The following is a 17,708-nucleotide window of genomic DNA, read 5'->3' on the forward strand; positions in this document are numbered from 1 at the left end:
TTCACAGGCCTTTGGAAGAGATGTTCCCTGTAGGCTGTAAGAGCACTGTCCAGAGCGAGTTGTTTCTTAGCTTCCCAAAGAGCTGGAAGCAAGATGCTGTGGGGCCCAACTCGCCCTTTGGAAAGAAGCCTGCACGTTGTGCCTTTCAGCTCTAGGGCAAAGTAGCACACCCAGAGCAGAAGTCCTACTTCAGCCAGATCAGGCCTGCAAAGAAACTGCGTTTCACAGGCCTTTGGAAGAGATGTTCCCGGTAGGCTGCAAGAGCACTGTGCAGAGCGAGTTGTTTCTTAGCTTCCCAAAGAGCTGGAAGCAAGATGCTGTGGGGCCCAACTCGCCCTTTGCAAAGAAGCCTGCACGTTGTGCCTTTCAGCTCTAGGGCAATGTAGCACACCCAGAGCAGGAGTCCTACTTCAGCCAGATCAGGCCTGCAAAGAAACTGCGTTTCACAGGCCTTTGGAAGAGATGTTCCCGGTAGGCTGTAAGAAGACTGTGCAGAGCGAGTTGTTTCTTAGCTTCCCAAAGAGCTGGAAGCAAGATGCTGTGGCTCCCAACTCGCCCTTTGGAAAGAAGCCTGCACGTTGTGCCTTTCAGCTCTAGGACAATGCAGCACACCAAGAGGAGAAGTCCTACTTCAACCAGATCAGGCCTGCAAAGAAACTGCGTTTCACAGGCCTTTGGAAGAGATGTTCCCGGTAGGCTGTAAGAGCACTGTGCAGAGCGAGTTGTTTCTTAGCTTCCCAAAGAGCTGGAAGCAAGATGCTGTGGGGCCCAACTCGCCCTTTGGAAAGAAGCCTGCACGTTGTGCCTTGCAGCTCTAGGGCAATGTAGCACACCCAGAGCAGAAGTCCTACTTCAGCCAGATCAGGCCTGCAAAGAAACTGCGTTTCACAGGCCTTTGGAAGAGATGTTCCCGGTAGGCTGCAGGAGCACTGTGCAGAGCGAGTTGTTTCTTAGCTTCCCAAAGAGCTGGAAGCAAGATGCTGTGGGGCCCAACTCGCCCTTTGGAAAGAAGCCTGCACGTTGTGCCTTTCAGCTCTAGGGCAATGTAGCACACCCAGAGCAGGAGTCCTACTTCAGCCAGATCAGGTCTGCAAAGAAACTGCGTTTCACAGGCATTTGGAAGAGCTGTTCCCGGTAGGCTCTAAGAGCACTGTGCAGAGCGAGTTGTTTCTTAGCTTCCCAAAGATCTGGACGCAAGATGCTGTGGGGCCCAACTCGCCCTTTGAAAGAAGCCTGCACGTTGTGCCTTTCAGCTCTAGGCAATGTAGCACACCTAGAGCAGAAGTCCTACTTCAGGCAGATCAGGCCTGCAAAGAAACTGCGTTTCACAGGCCTTTGGAAGAGATGTTCCCGGTAGGCTGTAAGAGCACTGTGCAGAGCGAGTTGTTTCTTAGCTTCCCAAAGAGCTGGAAGCAAGATGCTGTGGGGCCCAACTCGCCCTTTGGAAAGAAGCCTGCACGTTGTGCCTTTCAGCTCTAGGGCAATGTAGCACACCAAGAGGAGAAGTCCTACTTCAACCAGATCAGGCCTGCAAAGAAACTGCGTTTCACAGGCCTTTGGAAGAGATGTTCCCGGTAGGCTGTAAGAGCACTGTGCAGAGCGAGTTGATTCTTAGCTTCCCAAAGAGCTGGAAGCAAGATGCTGTGGGGCCCAACTCGCCCTTTGGAAAGAAGCCTGCACGTTGTGACTTTCAGCTATAGGGCAATGTAGCACACCCAGAGCAGAAGTCCTACTTCAGCCAGATCAGGCCTGCAAAGAAACTGCGTTTCACAGGCCTTTGGAAGAGATGTTCCCGGTAGGCTGTAAGAGCACTGTGCAGAGCGAGTTGTTTCTTAGCTTCCCAAAGAGCTGGTAGCAAGATGCTGTGGGGCCCAACTCGCCCTTTGGAAAGAAGCCTGCACCTTGTGCCTTTCAGCTCTAGGGCAATGTAGCACACCCAGAGCAGAAGTGCTACTTCAGCCAGATCAGGCCTGCAAAGAAACTGCGTTTCACAGGCCTTTAGAAGAGATGTTCCCGGTAGGCTGTAAGAGCACTGTGCAGAGCGAGTTGTTTCTTAGCTTCCCAAAAAGCTGGAAGCAAGATGCTGTGGGGTCCAGCTCGCCCTTTGGAAAGAAGCCTGCACGTTGTGCCTTGCAGCTCTAGGGCAATGTAGCACACCCAGAGCAGAAGTCCTACTTCAGCCAGATCCATCCTGCAAAGAAACAGCGTTTCACAGGCCTTTGGAAGAGATGTTCCCGGTAGGCTGCAAGAGCACTGTGCAGAGCGAGTTGTTTCTTAGCTTCCCAAAGAGCTGGAAGCAAGATGCTGTGGGGCCCAACTCGCCCTTGGGAAAGAAGCCTGCACGTTGTGCCTTTCAGCTCTAGGGCAATGTAGCACACCCAGAGCAGGAGTCCTACTTCAGCCAGATCAGGCCTGCAAAGAAACTGCGTTTCACAGGCCTTTGGAAGAGATGTTCCCGGTAGGTTGTAAGAGCACTTTGCAGAGCGAGTTGTTTCTTAGCTTCCCAAAGAGCTGGAAGCAAGATGCTGTGGGGCCCAACTCGCCCTTTGGAAAGAAGCCTGCACGTTGTGACTTTCAGCTCTAGGGCAATGTAGCACACCAAGAGGAGAAGTCCTAATTCAACCAGATCAGGCCTGCAAAGAAACTGCGTTTCACAGGCCTTTGGAAGAGATGTTCCCGGTAGGCTGTAAGAGCACTGTGCAGAGCGAGTTGATTCTTAGCTTCCCAAAGAGCTGGAAGCAAGATGCTGCGGGGCCCAACTCGCCCTTTGGAAAGAAGCCTGCACGTTGTGACTTTCAGCTCTAGGGCAATGTAGCACACCCAGAGCAGAAGTCCTACTTCAGCCAGATCAGGCCTGCAAAGAAACTGCGTTTCACAGGCCTTTGGAAGAGATGTTCCCTGTAGGCTGTAAGAGCAGTGTGCAGAGCGAGTTGTTTCTTAGCTTCCCAAAGAGCGGGTAGCAAGATGCTGTGGGGCCCAACTCGCCCTTTGGAAAGAAGCCTGCACGTTGTGCCTTTCAGCTCTAGGGCAATGTAGCACACCAAGAGCAGGAGTCCTACTTCAGCCAGATCAGGCCTGCAAAGAAACTGCGTTTCACAGGCCTTTGGAAGAGATGTTCCCGGTAGGCTGTAAGACCACTGTGCAGAGCGAGTTGTTTCTTAGCTTCCTAAAGAGCTGGAAGCAAGATGCTGTGGGGCCCAGCTCGCCCTTTGGAAAGAAGCCTGCACGTTGTGCCTTTCAGCTCTAGGGCAATGTAGCACACCCAGAGCAGAAGTGCTACTTCAGCCAGATCAGGCCTGCAAAGAAACTGCGTTTCACAGGCCTTTGGAAGAGATGTTCCCGGTAGGCTGTAAGAGCACTGTGAAGAGCGAGTTGTTTCTTAGCTTTCCAAAGAGCTGGAAGCAAGATTCTTTAGGGCCTCTCTCCAGGTGGATACAAGGTAGGGCCTTGTGCATGGAAGTTCTAGGGCAATGCAGCACACCCAGAGCAGAATTTCTACTTCAGGCAGATCAGGCCTGCAAAGAAACTACTTTTCACGGGCCTTTGGAAGAGATGTTCCCGGTAGTCTGTAAGAGGAATGTGCAGAGCGAGTTGTTTCTTAGCTTCCCAAAGAGCTGGAAGCAAGATGCTGTGGGGCCCAACTCGCCCTTTGGAAAGAAGCCTGCACGTTGTGCCTTTCAGCTCTAGGGCAATGTAGCACACCCAGAGCAGGAGTCCTACTTCAGCCAGGTCAGGCATGCAAAGAAACTGCGTTTCACAGGCCTTTGGAAGAGATGTTCCCGGTAGGCTGTAAGAGCACTGTGCAGAGCGAGTTGTTTCTGAGCTTCCCAAAGAGCTGGAAGCAAGATGCTGTGCGGCCCAACTCTCCCTTTGGAAAGAAGCCTGCACGTTGTGCCTTTCAGCTCTAGGGCAAAGTAGCACACCCAGAGCAGAAGTCCTACTTCAGCCAGATCAGGCCTGCAAAGAAACTGCGTTTCACAGGCCTTTGGAAGAGATGTTCCCGGTAGGCTGTAAGAGCACTGTGCAGAGCTAGTTGTTTCTTAGCTTCCCAAAGAGCTGGAAGCAAGATGCTTTGGGGCCCAACTCGCCCTTTGGAAAGAAGCCTGCACGTTGTGCCTTTCAGCTCTAGGGCAAAGTAGCACACCCAGAGCAGAAGTCCTACTTCAGCCAGATCAGGCCTGCAAAGAAACTGCGTTTCACAGGCCTTTGGAAGAGATGTTCCCACTAGGCTGTAAGAGCACTGTGCAGAGCGAGTTGTTTCTTAGCTTCCCAAAGAGCTGGAAGCAAGATGCTGTGGGGCCCAACTCGCCCTTTGGAAAGAAGCCTGCACGTTGTGCCTTTCAGCTCTAGGGCAAAGTAGCACACCCAGAGCAGAAGTCCTACTTCAGCCAGATCAGGCCTGCAAAGAAACTGCATTTCACAGGCATTTGGAAGAGATGTTCCCGGTAGGCTGTAAGAGCACTGTGCAGAGCGAGTTGTTTCTTAGCTTCCCAAAGAGCTGGAAGCAAGATGCTGTGGGGCCCAACTCGCCCTTTGGAAAGAAGCCTGCACGTTGTGCCTTTCAGCTCTAGGGCAAAGTAGCACACCCAGAGCAGAAGTCCTACTACAGCCATATCAGGCCTGCAAAGAAACTGCGTTTCACGGGCCTTTGGAAGAGATGTTCCCGGTAGGCTGTAAGAGCACTGTGCAGAGCGAGTTGTTTCTTAGCTTCCCAAAGAGCTGGAAGCAAGATGCTGTGGGGCCCAACTCGCCCTTTGGAAAGAAGCCTGCACGTTGTGCCTTTCAGCTCTAGGGCAATGTAGCACACCCACAGCAGGAGTCCTACTTCAGCCAGATCAGGCCTGCAAAGAAACTGCGTTTCACAGGCCTTTGGAAGAGATGTTCCCGGTAGGCTGTAAGACCACTGTGCAGAGCGAGTTGTTTCTTAGCTTCCCAAAGAGCTGGAAGCAAGATGCTGCGGGGCCCAACTCGCCCTTTGGAAAGAAGCCTGCACGTTGTGCCTTTCAGCTCTAGGGCAATGTAGCACAACCAGAGCAGAAGTCCTACTTCAGCCAGATCAGGCCTGCAAAGAAAGTGCATTTCACAGGCCTTTGGAAGAGATGTTCCCGGTAGGCTGTAAGAGCACTGTGCAGAGCGAGTTGTTTCTTAGCTTCCTAAAGAGCTGGAAGCAAGATGCTGTGGGGCCCAGCTCGCCCTTTGGAAAGAAGCCTGCACGTTGTGCCTTTCAGCTCTAGGGCAATGTAGCACACCCAGAGCAGAAGTGCTACTTCAGCCAGATCAGGCCTGAAAAGAAACTGCGTTTCACAGGCCTTTGGAAGAGATGTTCCCGGTAGGCTGTAAGAGCACTGTGAAGAGCGAGTTGTTTCTTAGCTTCCCAAAGAGCTGGAAGCAAGATTCTTTAGGGCCTCTCTCCAGGTGGATACAAGGTAGGGCCTTGTGCATGGAAGTTCTAGGGCAATGCAGCACACCCAGAGCAGAATTTCTACTTCAGGCAGATCAGGCCTGCAAAGAAACTACTTTTCACGGGCCTTTGGAAGAGATGTTCCCGGTAGTCTGTAAGAGGAATGTGCAGAGCGAGTTGTTTCTTAGCTTCCCAAAGAGCTGGAAGCAAGATGCTGTGGGGCCCAACTCGCCCTTTGGAAAGAAGCCTGCACGTTGTGCCTTTCAGCTCTAGGGCAATGTAGCACACCCAGAGCAGGAGTCCTACTTCAGCCAGGTCAGGCATGCAAAGAAACTGCGTTTCACAGGCCTTTGGAAGAGATGTTCCCGGTAGGCTGTAAGAGCACTGTGCAGAGCGAGTTGTTTCTTAGCTTCCCAAAGAGCTGGAAGCAAGATGCTGTGGGGCCCAACTCGCCCTTTGGAAAGAAGCCTGCACGTTGTGCCTTTCAGCTCTAGGGCAATGTAGCACACCCAGAGCAGGAGTCCTACTTCAGCCAGATCAGGCCTGCAAAGAAACTGCGTTTCACAGGCCTTTGGAAAAGATGTTCCCGGTAGGCTGCAAGAGCACTGTGCACAGCGAGTTGTTTCTTAGCTTGCCAAAGAGCTGGAAGCAAGATGCTGTGAGGCACAACTCGCCCTTTGGAAAGAAGCCTGCACGCTGTGCCTTTCAGCTCTAGGGCAAAGTAGCACACCCAGAGCAGAAGTCCTACTTCAGCCAGATCAGGCCTACAAAGAAACTGCGTTTCACAGGCCTTTGGAAGAGATGTTCCCACTAGGCTGTAAGAGCACTGTGCAGAGCGAGTTGTTTCTTAGCTTCCCAAAGAGCTGGAAGCAAGATGCTGTGGGGCCCAACTCTCCCTTTGGAAAGAAGCCTGCACGTTGTGCCTTTCAGCTCTAGGGCAAAGTAGCACACCCAGAGCAGAAGTCCTACTTCAGCCAGATCAGGCCTGCAAAGAAACTGCGTTTCACATGCCTTTGGAAGACATGTTCCCGGTAGGCTGTAAGAGCACTGTGCAGAGCGAGTTGTTTCTGAGCTTCCCAAAGAGCTGGAAGCAAGATGCTGTGCGGCCCAACTCGCCCTTTGGAAAGAAGCCTGCACGTTGTGCCTTTCAGCTCTAGGGCAAAGTAGCACACCCAGAGCAGAAGTCCTACTTCAGCCAGATCAGGCCTGCAAAGAAACTGCGTTTCACAGGCCTTTGGAAGAGATGTTCCCGGTAGGCTGTAAGAGCACTGTGCAGAGCTAGTTGTTTCTTAGCTTCCCAAAGAGCTGGAAGCAAGATGCTTTGGGGCCCAACTCGCCCTTTGGAAAGAAGCCTGCACGTTGTGCCTTTCAGCTCTAGGGCAAAGTAGCACACCCAGAGCAGAAGTCCTACTTCAGCCAGATCAGGCCTGCAAAGAAACTGCGTTTCACAGGCCTTTGGAAGAGATGTTCCCACTAGGCTGTAAGAGCACTGTGCAGAGCGAGTTGTTTCTTAGCTTCCCAAAGAGCTGGAAGCAAGATGCTGTGGGGCCCAACTCGCCCTTTGGAAAGAAGCCTGCACGTTGTGCCTTTCAGCTCTAGGGCAAAGTAGCACACCCAGAGCAGAAGTCCTACTTCAGCCAGATCAGGCCTGCAAAGAAACTGCATTTCACAGGCATTTGGAAGAGATGTTCCCGGTAGGCTGTAAGAGCACTGTGCAGAGCGAGTTGTTTCTTAGCTTCCCAAAGAGCTGGAAGCAAGATGCTGTGGGGCCCAACTCGCCCTTTGGAAAGAAGCCTGCACGTTGTGCCTTTCAGCTCTAGGGCAAAGTAGCACACCCAGAGCAGAAGTCCTACTACAGCCATATCAGGCCTGCAAAGAAACTGCGTTTCACGGGCCTTTGGAAGAGATGTTCCCGGTAGGCTGTAAGAGCACTGTGCAGAGCGAGTTGTTTCTTAGCTTCCCAAAGAGCTGGAAGCAAGATGCTGTGGGGCCCAACTCGCCCTTTGGAAAGAAGCCTGCACGTTGTGCCTTTCAGCTCTAGGGCAATGTAGCACACCCACAGCAGGAGTCCTACTTCAGCCAGATCAGGCCTGCAAAGAAACTGCGTTTCACAGGCCTTTGGAAGAGATGTTCCCGGTAGGCTGTAAGACCACTGTGCAGAGCGAGTTGTTTCTTAGCTTCCCAAAGAGCTGGAAGCAAGATGCTGCGGGGCCCAACTCGCCCTTTGGAAAGAAGCCTGCACGTTGTGCCTTTCAGCTCTAGGGCAATGTAGCACACCCAGAGCAGAAGTGCTACTTCAGCCAGATCAGGCCTGAAAAGAAACTGCGTTTCACAGGCCTTTGGAAGAGATGTTCCCGGTAGGCTGTAAGAGCACTGTGAAGAGCGAGTTGTTTCTTAGCTTCCCAAAGAGCTGGAAGCAAGATTCTTTAGGGCCTCTCTCCAGGTGGATACAAGGTAGGGCCTTGTGCATGGAAGTTCTAGGGCAATGCAGCACACCCAGAGCATAATTTCTACTTCAGGCAGATCAGGCCTGCAAAGAAACTACTTTTCACGGGCCTTTGGAAGAGATGTTCCCGGTAGTCTGTAAGAGGAATGTGCAGAGCGAGTTGTTTCTTAGCTTCCCAAAGAGCTGGAAGCAAGATGCTGTGGGGCCCAACTCGCCCTTTGGAAAGAAGCCTGCACGTTGTGCCTTTCAGCTCTAGGGCAAAGTAGCACACCCAGAGCAGGAGTCCTACTTCAGCCAGGTCAGGCATGCAAAGAAACTGCGTTTCACAGGCCTTTGGAAGAGATGTTCCCGGTAGGCTGTAAGAGCACTGTGCAGAGCGAGTTGTTTCTTAGCTTCCCAAAGAGCTGGAAGCAAGATGCTGTGGGGCCCAACTCGCCCTTTGGAAAGAAGCCTGCACGTTGTGCCTTTCAGCTCTAGGGCAATGTAGCACACCCAGAGCAGGAGTCCTACTTCAGCCAGATCAGGCCTGCAAAGAAACTGCGTTTCACAGGCCTTTGGAAAAGATGTTCCCGGTAGGCTGCAAGAGCACTGTGCACAGCGAGTTGTTTCTTAGCTTGCCAAAGAGCTGGAAGCAAGATGCTGTGAGGCACAACTCGCCCTTTGGAAAGAAGCCTGCACGCTGTGCCTTTCAGCTCTAGGGCAAAGTAGCACACCCAGAGCAGAAGTCCTACTTCAGCCAGATCAGGCCTACAAAGAAACTGCGTTTCACAGGCCTTTGGAAGAGATGTTCCCACTAGGCTGTAAGAGCACTGTGCAGAGCGAGTTGTTTCTTAGCTTCCCAAAGAGCTGGAAGCAAGATGCTGTGGGGCCCAACTCTCCCTTTGGAAAGAAGCCTGCACGTTGTGCCTTTCAGCTCTAGGGCAAAGTAGCACACCCAGAGCAGAAGTCCTACTTCAGCCAGATCAGGCCTGCAAAGAAACTGCGTTTCACATGCCTTTGGAAGACATGTTCCCGGTAGGCTGTAAGAGCACTGTGCAGAGCGAGTTGTTTCTGAGCTTCCCAAAGAGCTGGAAGCAAGATGCTGTGCGGCCCAACTCGCCCTTTGGAAAGAAGCCTGCACGTTGTGCCTTTCAGCTCTAGGGCAAAGTAGCACACCCAGAGCAGAAGTCCTACTTCAGCCAGATCAGGCCTGCAAAGAAACTGCGTTTCACAGGCCTTTGGAAGAGATGTTCCCGGTAGGCTGTAAGAGCACTGTGCAGAGCTAGTTGTTTCTTAGCTTCCCAAAGAGCTGGAAGCAAGATGCTTTGGGGCCCAACTCGCCCTTTGGAAAGAAGCCTGCACGTTGTGCCTTTCAGCTCTAGGGCAAAGTAGCACACCCAGAGCAGAAGTCCTACTTCAGCCAGATCAGGCCTGCAAAGAAACTGCGTTTCACAGGCCTTTGGAAGAGATGTTCCCACTAGGCTGTAAGAGCACTGTGCAGAGCGAGTTGTTTCTTAGCTTCCCAAAGAGCTGGAAGCAAGATGCTGTGGGGCCCAACTCGCCCTTTGGAAAGAAGCCTGCACGTTGTGCCTTTCAGCTCTAGGGCAAAGTAGCACACCCAGAGCAGAAGTCCTACTTCAGCCAGATCAGGCCTGCAAAGAAACTGCATTTCACAGGCATTTGGAAGAGATGTTCCCGGTAGGCTGTAAGAGCACTGTGCAGAGCGAGTTGTTTCTTAGCTTCCCAAAGAGCTGGAAGCAAGATGCTGTGGGGCCCAACTCGCCCTTTGGAAAGAAGCCTGCACGTTGTGCCTTTCAGCTCTAGGGCAAAGTAGCACACCCAGAGCAGAAGTCCTACTACAGCCATATCAGGCCTGCAAAGAAACTGCGTTTCACGGGCCTTTGGAAGAGATGTTCCCGGTAGGCTGTAAGAGCACTGTGCAGAGCGAGTTGTTTCTTAGCTTCCCAAAGAGCTGGAAGCAAGATGCTGTGGGGCCCAACTCGCCCTTTGGAAAGAAGCCTGCACGTTGTGCCTTTCAGCTCTAGGGCAATGTAGCACACCCACAGCAGGAGTCCTACTTCAGCCAGATCAGGCCTGCAAAGAAACTGCGTTTCACAGGCCTTTGGAAGAGATGTTCCCGGTAGGCTGTAAGACCACTGTGCAGAGCGAGTTGTTTCTTAGCTTCCCAAAGAGCTGGAAGCAAGATGCTGCGGGGCCCAACTCGCCCTTTGGAAAGAAGCCTGCACGTTGTGCCTTTCAGCTCTAGGGCAATGTAGCACACCCAGAGCAGAAGTGCTACTTCAGCCAGATCAGGCCTGAAAAGAAACTGCGTTTCACAGGCCTTTGGAAGAGATGTTCCCGGTAGGCTGTAAGAGCACTGTGAAGAGCGAGTTGTTTCTTAGCTTCCCAAAGAGCTGGAAGCAAGATTCTTTAGGGCCTCTCTCCAGGTGGATACAAGGTAGGGCCTTGTGCATGGAAGTTCTAGGGCAATGCAGCACACCCAGAGCAGAATTTCTACTTCAGGCAGATCAGGCCTGCAAAGAAACTACTTTTCACGGGCCTTTGGAAGAGATGTTCCCGGTAGTCTGTAAGAGGAATGTGCAGAGCGAGTTGTTTCTTAGCTTCCCAAAGAGCTGGAAGCTAGATGCTTTGCTCCCAACTCGCCCTTTGGAAAGAAGACCGCACGTTGTGCCTTTCAGCTCTAGGGCAATGTAGCACACCCAGAGCAGAAGTCCTACGTCAGCCAGATCAGGCCTGCAAAGAAACTGCGTTTCACAGGCCTTTGGAAGAGATGTTCCCGGTAGGCTGTAAGAGCACTGTGCAGAGCGAGTTGTTTCTTAGCTTCCCAAAGAGCTGGAAGCAAGATGCTGTGGGGCCCAACTCGCCCTTTGGAAAGAAGCCTGCACGTTGTGCCTTTCAGCTCTAGGGCAATGTAGCACACCCAGAGCAGGAGTCCTACTTCAGCCAGATCAGGCCGGCAAAGAAACTGCGTTTCACAGGCCTTTGGAAGAGATGTTCCCACTAGGCTGTAAGAGCACTGTGCAGAGCGAGTTGTTTCTTAGCTTCCCAAAGAGCTGGAAGCAAGATGCTGTGGGGCCCAACTCGCCCTTTGGAAAGAAGCCTGCACGTTGTGCCTTTCAGCTCTAGGGCAAAGTAGCACACCCAGAGCAGAAGTCCTACTTCAGCCAGATCAGGCCTGCAAAGAAACTGCATTTCACAGGCATTTGGAAGAGATGTTCCCGGTAGGCTGTAAGAGCACTGTGCAGAGCGAGTTGTTTCTTAGCTTCCCAAAGAGCTGGAAGCAAGATGCTGTGGGGCCCAACTCGCCCTTTGGAAAGAAGCCTGCACGTTGTGCCTTTCAGCTCTAGGGCAATGTAGCACACCCACAGCAGGAGTCCTACTTCAGCCAGATCAGGCCTGCAAAGAAACTGCGTTTCACAGGCCTTTGGAAGAGATGTTCCCGGTAGGCTGTAAGACCACTGTGCAGAGCGAGTTGTTTCTTAGCTTCCCAAAGAGCTGGAAGCAAGATGCTGCGGGGCCCAACTCGCCCTTTGGAAAGAAGACTGCACGTTGTGCCTTTCAGCTCTAGGGCAATGTAGCACACCCAGAGCAGAAGTCCTACTTCAGCCAGATCAGGCCTGCAAAGAAAGTGCATTTCACAGGCCTTTGGAAGAGATGTTCCCGGTAGGCTGTAAGAGCACTGTGCAGAGCGAGTTGTTTCTTAGCTTCCTAAAGAGCTGGAAGCAAGATGCTGTGGGGCCCAGCTCGCCCTTTGGAAAGAAGCCTGCACGTTGTGCCTTTCAGCTCTAGGGCAATGTAGCACACCCAGAGCAGAAGTGCTACTTCAGCCAGATCAGGCCTGAAAAGAAACAGCGTTTCACAGGCCTTTGGAAGAGATGTTCCCGGTAGGCTGTAAGAGCACTGTGAAGAGCGAGTTGTTTCTTAGCTTCCCAAAGAGCTGGAAGCAAGATTATTTAGGGCCTCTCTCCAGGTGGATACAAGGTAGGGTGTTGTGCATGGAAGTTCTAGGGCAATGCAGCACACCCAGAGCAGAATTTCTACTTCAGGCAGATCAGGCCTGCAAAGAAACTACTTTTCACGGGCCTTTGGAAGAGATGTTCCCGGTAGTCTGTAAGAGGAATGTGCAGAGCGAGTTGTTTCTTAGCTTCCCAAAGAGCTGGAAGCTAGATGCTTTGCTCCCAACTCGCCCTTTGGAAAGAAGACCGCACGTTGTGCCTTTCAGCTCTAGGGCAATGTAGCACACCCAGAGCAGAAGTCCTACTTCAGCCAGATCAGGCCTGCAAAGAAACTGCGTTTCACAGGCCTTTGGAAGAGATGTTCCCGGTAGGCTGTAAGAGCACTGTGCAGAGCGAGTTGTTTCTTATCTTCCCAAAGAGCTGGAAGCAAGATGCTGCGGGGCCCAACTCGCCCTTTGGAAAGAAGCCTGCACGTTGTGCCTTTCAGCTCTAGGGCAATGTAGCACACCCAGAGCAGGAGTCCTACTTCAGCCAGATCAGGCCTGCAAAGAAACTGCGTTTCACAGGCCTTTGGAAAAGATGTTCCCGGTAGGCTGCAAGAGCACTGTGCAGAGCGAGTTGTTTCTTAGCTTGCCCAAGAGCTGGAAGCAAGATGCTGTGACGCCCAACTCGCCCTTTGGAAAGAAGCCTGCACGTTGTGCCTTTCAGCTCTAGGGCAAAGTAGCACATCCAGAGCAGAAGTCCTACTTCAGCCAGATCAGGCCTGCAAAGAAACTGCGTTTCACAGGCCTTTCGAAGACATGTTCCCGGTAGGCTGTAAGAGCACTGTGCAGAGCGTGTTGTTTCTTAGCTTCCCAAAGAGCTGGAAGCAAGATGCTGTGCGGCCCAACTCGCCCTTTGGAAAGAAGCCTGCACGTTGTGCCTTTCAGCTCTAGGGCAATGTAGCACACCCAGAGCAGAAGTCCTACTTCAGCCAGATCAGGCCTGCAAAGAAACTGCGTTTCACAGGTCTTTGGAAGAGATGTTCCCGGTAGGCTGTAAGAGCACTGTGCAGAGCTAGTTGTTTCTTAGCTTCCCAAAGAGCTGGAAGCAAGATGCTTTGGGGCCCAACTCGCCCTTTGGAAAGAAGCCTGCACGTTGTGCCTTTCAGCTCTAGGGCAAAGTAGCACACCCAGAGCAGAAGTCCTACTTCAGCCAGATCAGGCCTGCAAAGAAACTGAGTTTCACAGGCCTTTGGAAGAGATGTTCCCACTAGGCTGTAAGAGCACTGTGCAGAGCGAGTTGTTTCTTAGCTTCCCAAAGAGCTGGAAGCAAGATGCTGTGGGGCCCAACTCGCCCTTTGGAAAGAAGCCTGCACGTTGTGCCTTTCAGCTCTAGGGCAAAGTAGCACACCCAGAGCAGAAGTCCTACTTCAGCCAGATCAGGCCTGCAAAGAAACTGCATTTCACAGGCATTTGGAAGAGATGTTCCCGGTAGGCTGTAAGAGCACTGTGCAGAGCGAGTTGTTTCTTAGCTTCCCAAAGAGCTGGAAGCAAGATGCTGTGGGGCCCAACTCGCCCTTTGGAAAGAAGCCTGCACGTTGTGCCTTTCAGCTCTAGGGCAATGTAGCACACCCACAGCAGGAGTCCTACTTCAGCCAGATCAGGCCTGCAAAGAAACTGCGTTTCACAGGCCTTTGGAAGAGATGTTCCCGGTAGGCTGTAAGAGCACTGTGAAGAGCGAGTTGTTTCTTAGCTTCCCAAAGAGCTGGAAGCAAGATTCTTTAGTTCCTCTCTCCAGGTGGATACAAGGTAGGGCCTTGTGCATGGAAGTTCTAGGGCAATGCAGCACACCCAGAGCAGAATTTCTACTTCAGGCAGATCAGGCCTGCAAAGAAACTACTTTTCACGGGCCTTTGGAAGAGATGTTCCCGGTAGTCTGTAAGAGGAATGTGCAGAGCGAGTTGTTTCTTAGCTTCCCAAAGAGCTGGAAGCTAGATGCTTTGCTCCCAACTCGCCCTTTGGAAAGAAGACCGCACGTTGTGCCTTTCAGCTCTAGGGCAATGTAGCACACCCAGAGCAGAAGTCCTACTTCAGCCAGATCAGGCCTGCAAAGAAACTGCGTTTCACAGGCCTTTGGAAGAGATGTTCCCGGTAGGCTGTAAGAGCACTGTGCAGAGCGAGTTGTTTCTTATCTTCCCAAAGAGCTGGAAGCAAGATGCTGCGGGGCCCAACTCGCCCTTTGGAAAGAAGCCTGCACGTTGTGCCTTTCAGCTCTAGGGCAATGTAGCACACCCAGAGCAGGAGTCCTACTTCAGCCAGATCAGGCCTGCAAAGAAACTGCGTTTCACAGGCCTTTGGAAAAGATGTTCCCGGTAGGCTGCAAGAGCACTGTGCAGAGCGAGTTGTTTCTTAGCTTGCCCAAGAGCTGGAAGCAAGATGCTGTGACGCCCAACTCGCCCTTTGGAAAGAAGCCTGCACGTTGTGCCTTTCAGCTCTAGGGCAAAGTAGCACATCCAGAGCAGAAGTCCTACTTCAGCCAGATCAGGCCTGCAAAGAAACTGCGTTTCACAGGCCTTTCGAAGACATGTTCCCGGTAGGCTGTAAGAGCACTGTGCAGAGCGTGTTGTTTCTTAGCTTCCCAAAGAGCTGGAAGCAAGATGCTGTGCGGCCCAACTCGCCCTTTGGAAAGAAGCCTGCACGTTGTGCCTTTCAGCTCTAGGGCAATGTAGCACACCCAGAGCAGAAGTCCTACTTCAGCCAGATCAGGCCTGCAAAGAAACTGCGTTTCACAGGCCTTTGGAAGAGATGTTCCCGGTAGGCTGTAAGAGCACTGTGCAGAGCTAGTTGTTTCTTAGCTTCCCAAAGAGCTGGAAGCAAGATGCTTTGGGGCCCAACTCGCCCTTTGGAAAGAAGCCTGCACGTTGTGCCTTTCAGCTCTAGGGCAAAGTAGCACACCCAGAGCAGAAGTCCTACTTCAGCCAGATCAGGCCTGCAAAGAAACTGCGTTTCACAGGCCTTTGGAAGAGATGTTCCCACTAGGCTGTAAGAGCACTGTGCAGAGCGAGTTGTTTCTTAGCTTCCCAAAGAGCTGGAAGCAAGATGCTGTGGGGCCCAACTCGCCCTTTGGAAAGAAGCCTGCACGTTGTGCCTTTCAGCTCTAGGGCAAAGTAGCACACCCAGAGCAGAAGTCCTACTTCAGCCAGATCAGGCCTGCAAAGAAACTGCATTTCACAGGCATTTGGAAGAGATGTTCCCGGTAGGCTGTAAGAGCACTGTGCAGAGCGAGTTGTTTCTTAGCTTCCCAAAGAGCTGGAAGCAAGATGCTGTGGGGCCCAACTCGCCCTTTGGAAAGAAGCCTGCACGTTGTGCCTTTCAGCTCTAGGGCAATGTAGCACACCCACAGCAGGAGTCCTACTTCAGCCAGATCAGGCCTGCAAAGAAACTGCGTTTCACAGGCCTTTGGAAGAGATGTTCCCGGTAGGCTGTAAGAGCACTGTGAAGAGCGAGTTGTTTCTTAGCTTCCCAAAGAGCTGGAAGCAAGATTCTTTAGTTCCTCTCTCCAGGTGGATACAAGGTAGGGCCTTGTGCATGGAAGTTCTAGGGCAATGCAGCACACCCAGAGCAGAATTTCTACTTCAGGCAGATCAGGCCTGCAAAGAAACTACTTTTCACGGGCCTTTGGAAGAGATGTTCCCGGTAGTCTGTAAGAGGAATGTGCAGAGCGAGTTGTTTCTTAGCTTCCCAAAGAGCTGGAAGCTAGATGCTTTGCTCCCAACTCGCCCTTTGGAAAGAAGACCGCACGTTGTGCCTTTCAGCTCTAGGGCAATGTAGCACACCCAGAGCAGAAGTCCTACTTCAGCCAGATCAGGCCTGCAAAGAAACTGCGTTTCACAGGCCTTTGGAAGAGATGTTCCCGGTAGGCTGTAAGAGCACTGTGCAGAGCGAGTTGTTTCTTAGCTTCCCAAAGAGCTGGAAGCAAGATGCTTTGGGGCCCAACTCGCCCTTTGGAAAGAAGCCTGCACGTTGTGCCTTTCAGCTCTAGGGCAATGTAGCACACCCAGAGCAGGAGTCCTATTTCAGCCAGGTCAGGCATGCAAAGAAACTGCGTTTCACAGGCCTTTGGAAGAGATGTTCCCGGTAGGCTGTAAGAGCACTGTGCAGAGCGAGTTGTTTCTTAGCTTCCCAAAGAGCTGGAAGCAAGATGCTGTGGGGCCCAACTCGCCCTTTGGAAAGAAGCCTGCACGTTGTGCCTTTCAGCTCTAGGGCAATGTAGCACACCCAGAGCAGGATTCCTACTTCAGCCAGATCAGGCCTGCAAAGAAACTGCGTTTCACAGGCCTTTGGAAAAGATGTTCCCGGTAGGCTGCAAGAGCACTGTGCAGAGCGAGTTGTTTCTTAGCTTGCCAAAGAGCTGGAAGCAAGATGCTGAGAGGCCCAACTCGCCCTTTGGAAAGAAGCCTGCACGTTGTGCCTTTCAGCTCTAGGGCAATGTAGCACACCCAGAGCAGAAGTCCTACTTCAGCCAGATCAGGCCTGCAAAGAAACTGCGTTTCACAGGCCTTTGGAAGAGATGTTCCCGGTAGGCTGTAAGAGCACTGTGCAGAGCGAGTTGTTTCTTAGCTTCCCAAAGAGCTGGAAGCAAGATGCTGTGGGGCCCAACTCGCCCTTTGGAAAGAAGCCTGCACGTTGTGCCTTTCAGCTCTAGGCAATGTAGCACATCTACAGCAGAAGTCCTACTTCAGCCAGATCAGGCCTGCAAAGAAACTGCGTTTCACAGGCCTTTGGAAGAGATGTTCCCGGTAGGCTGTAAGAGCACTGTGCAGAGCGAGTTGTTTCTTAGCTTCCCAAAGATCTGGAAGCAAGATGCTGTGCGGCCCAACTCGCCCTTTGGAAAGATGCCTGCACGTTGTGCCTTTCAGCTCTAGGGCAATGTACCACACCCAAAGCAGGAGTCCTACTTCAGCCAGGTCAGGCCTGCAAAGAAACTGCGTTTCACAGGCCTTTGGAAGAGATGTTCCCGGTAGGCTGTAAGAGCACTGTGCAGAGCGAGTTGTTTCTTAGCTTCCCAAAGAGCTGGAAGCAAGATGCTGTGGGGCCCAACTCGTCCTTTGGAAAGAAGCCTGCACGTTGTGCCTTTCAGCTCTAGGGCAATGTAGCACACACAGAGCAGGAGTCCTACTTCAGCCAGATCAGGCCTGCAAAGGAACTGCGTTTCACAGGCCTTGGGAAGAGATGTTCCCAGTATGCTGTAAGAGCACTGTGCAGAGCGAGTTGTTTCTTAGCTTCCCAAAGAGCTGGACGCAAGTTGCTGTGGGGCCCAACTCGCCCTTTGGAAAGGAGCCTGCACGTTGTGCCTTTCAGCTCTAGGGCAATGTAGCACACCCAGAGCAGAAGTCCTACTTCAGCCAGATCAGGCCTGCAAAGAAACTGCGTTTCACAGGCCTTTGGAAGAGATGTTCCCGGTAGGCTGTAAGAGCACTGTGCAGAGCGAGTTGTTTCTTAGCTTCCGAAAGAGCTGGAAGCAAGATGCTGTGGGGCCCAACTCGCCCTTTGGAAAGAAGCCTGCACGTTGTGCCTTTCAGCTCTAGGGCAAAGTAGCACACCCAGAGCAGAAGTCCTACTTCAGCCAGATCAGGCCTGCAAAGAAACTGCGTTTCCCAGGCCTTTGGAAGAGATGTTCCCGGTAGGCTGTAAGAGCACTGTGCAGAGCGAGTTGTTTCTTAGCTTCCCAAAGAGCTGGAAGCAAGATGCTGTGGGGCCCAACTCGCCCTTTGGAAAGAAGCCTGCACGTTGTGCCTTTCAGCTCTAGGGCAAAGTGGCACACCCAGAGCAGAAGACCTACTTCAGCCAGATCAGGCCTGCAATGAAACTGCGTTTCACAGGCCTTTGGAAGACATGTTCCCGGTAGGCTGTAAGAGCACTGT

Source organism: Equus caballus, chromosome 1 (assembly GCF_041296265.1).
Source record: "Equus caballus isolate H_3958 breed thoroughbred chromosome 1, TB-T2T, whole genome shotgun sequence".
In the NCBI taxonomy this organism is placed as follows: domain Eukaryota; kingdom Metazoa; phylum Chordata; class Mammalia; order Perissodactyla; family Equidae; genus Equus; species Equus caballus.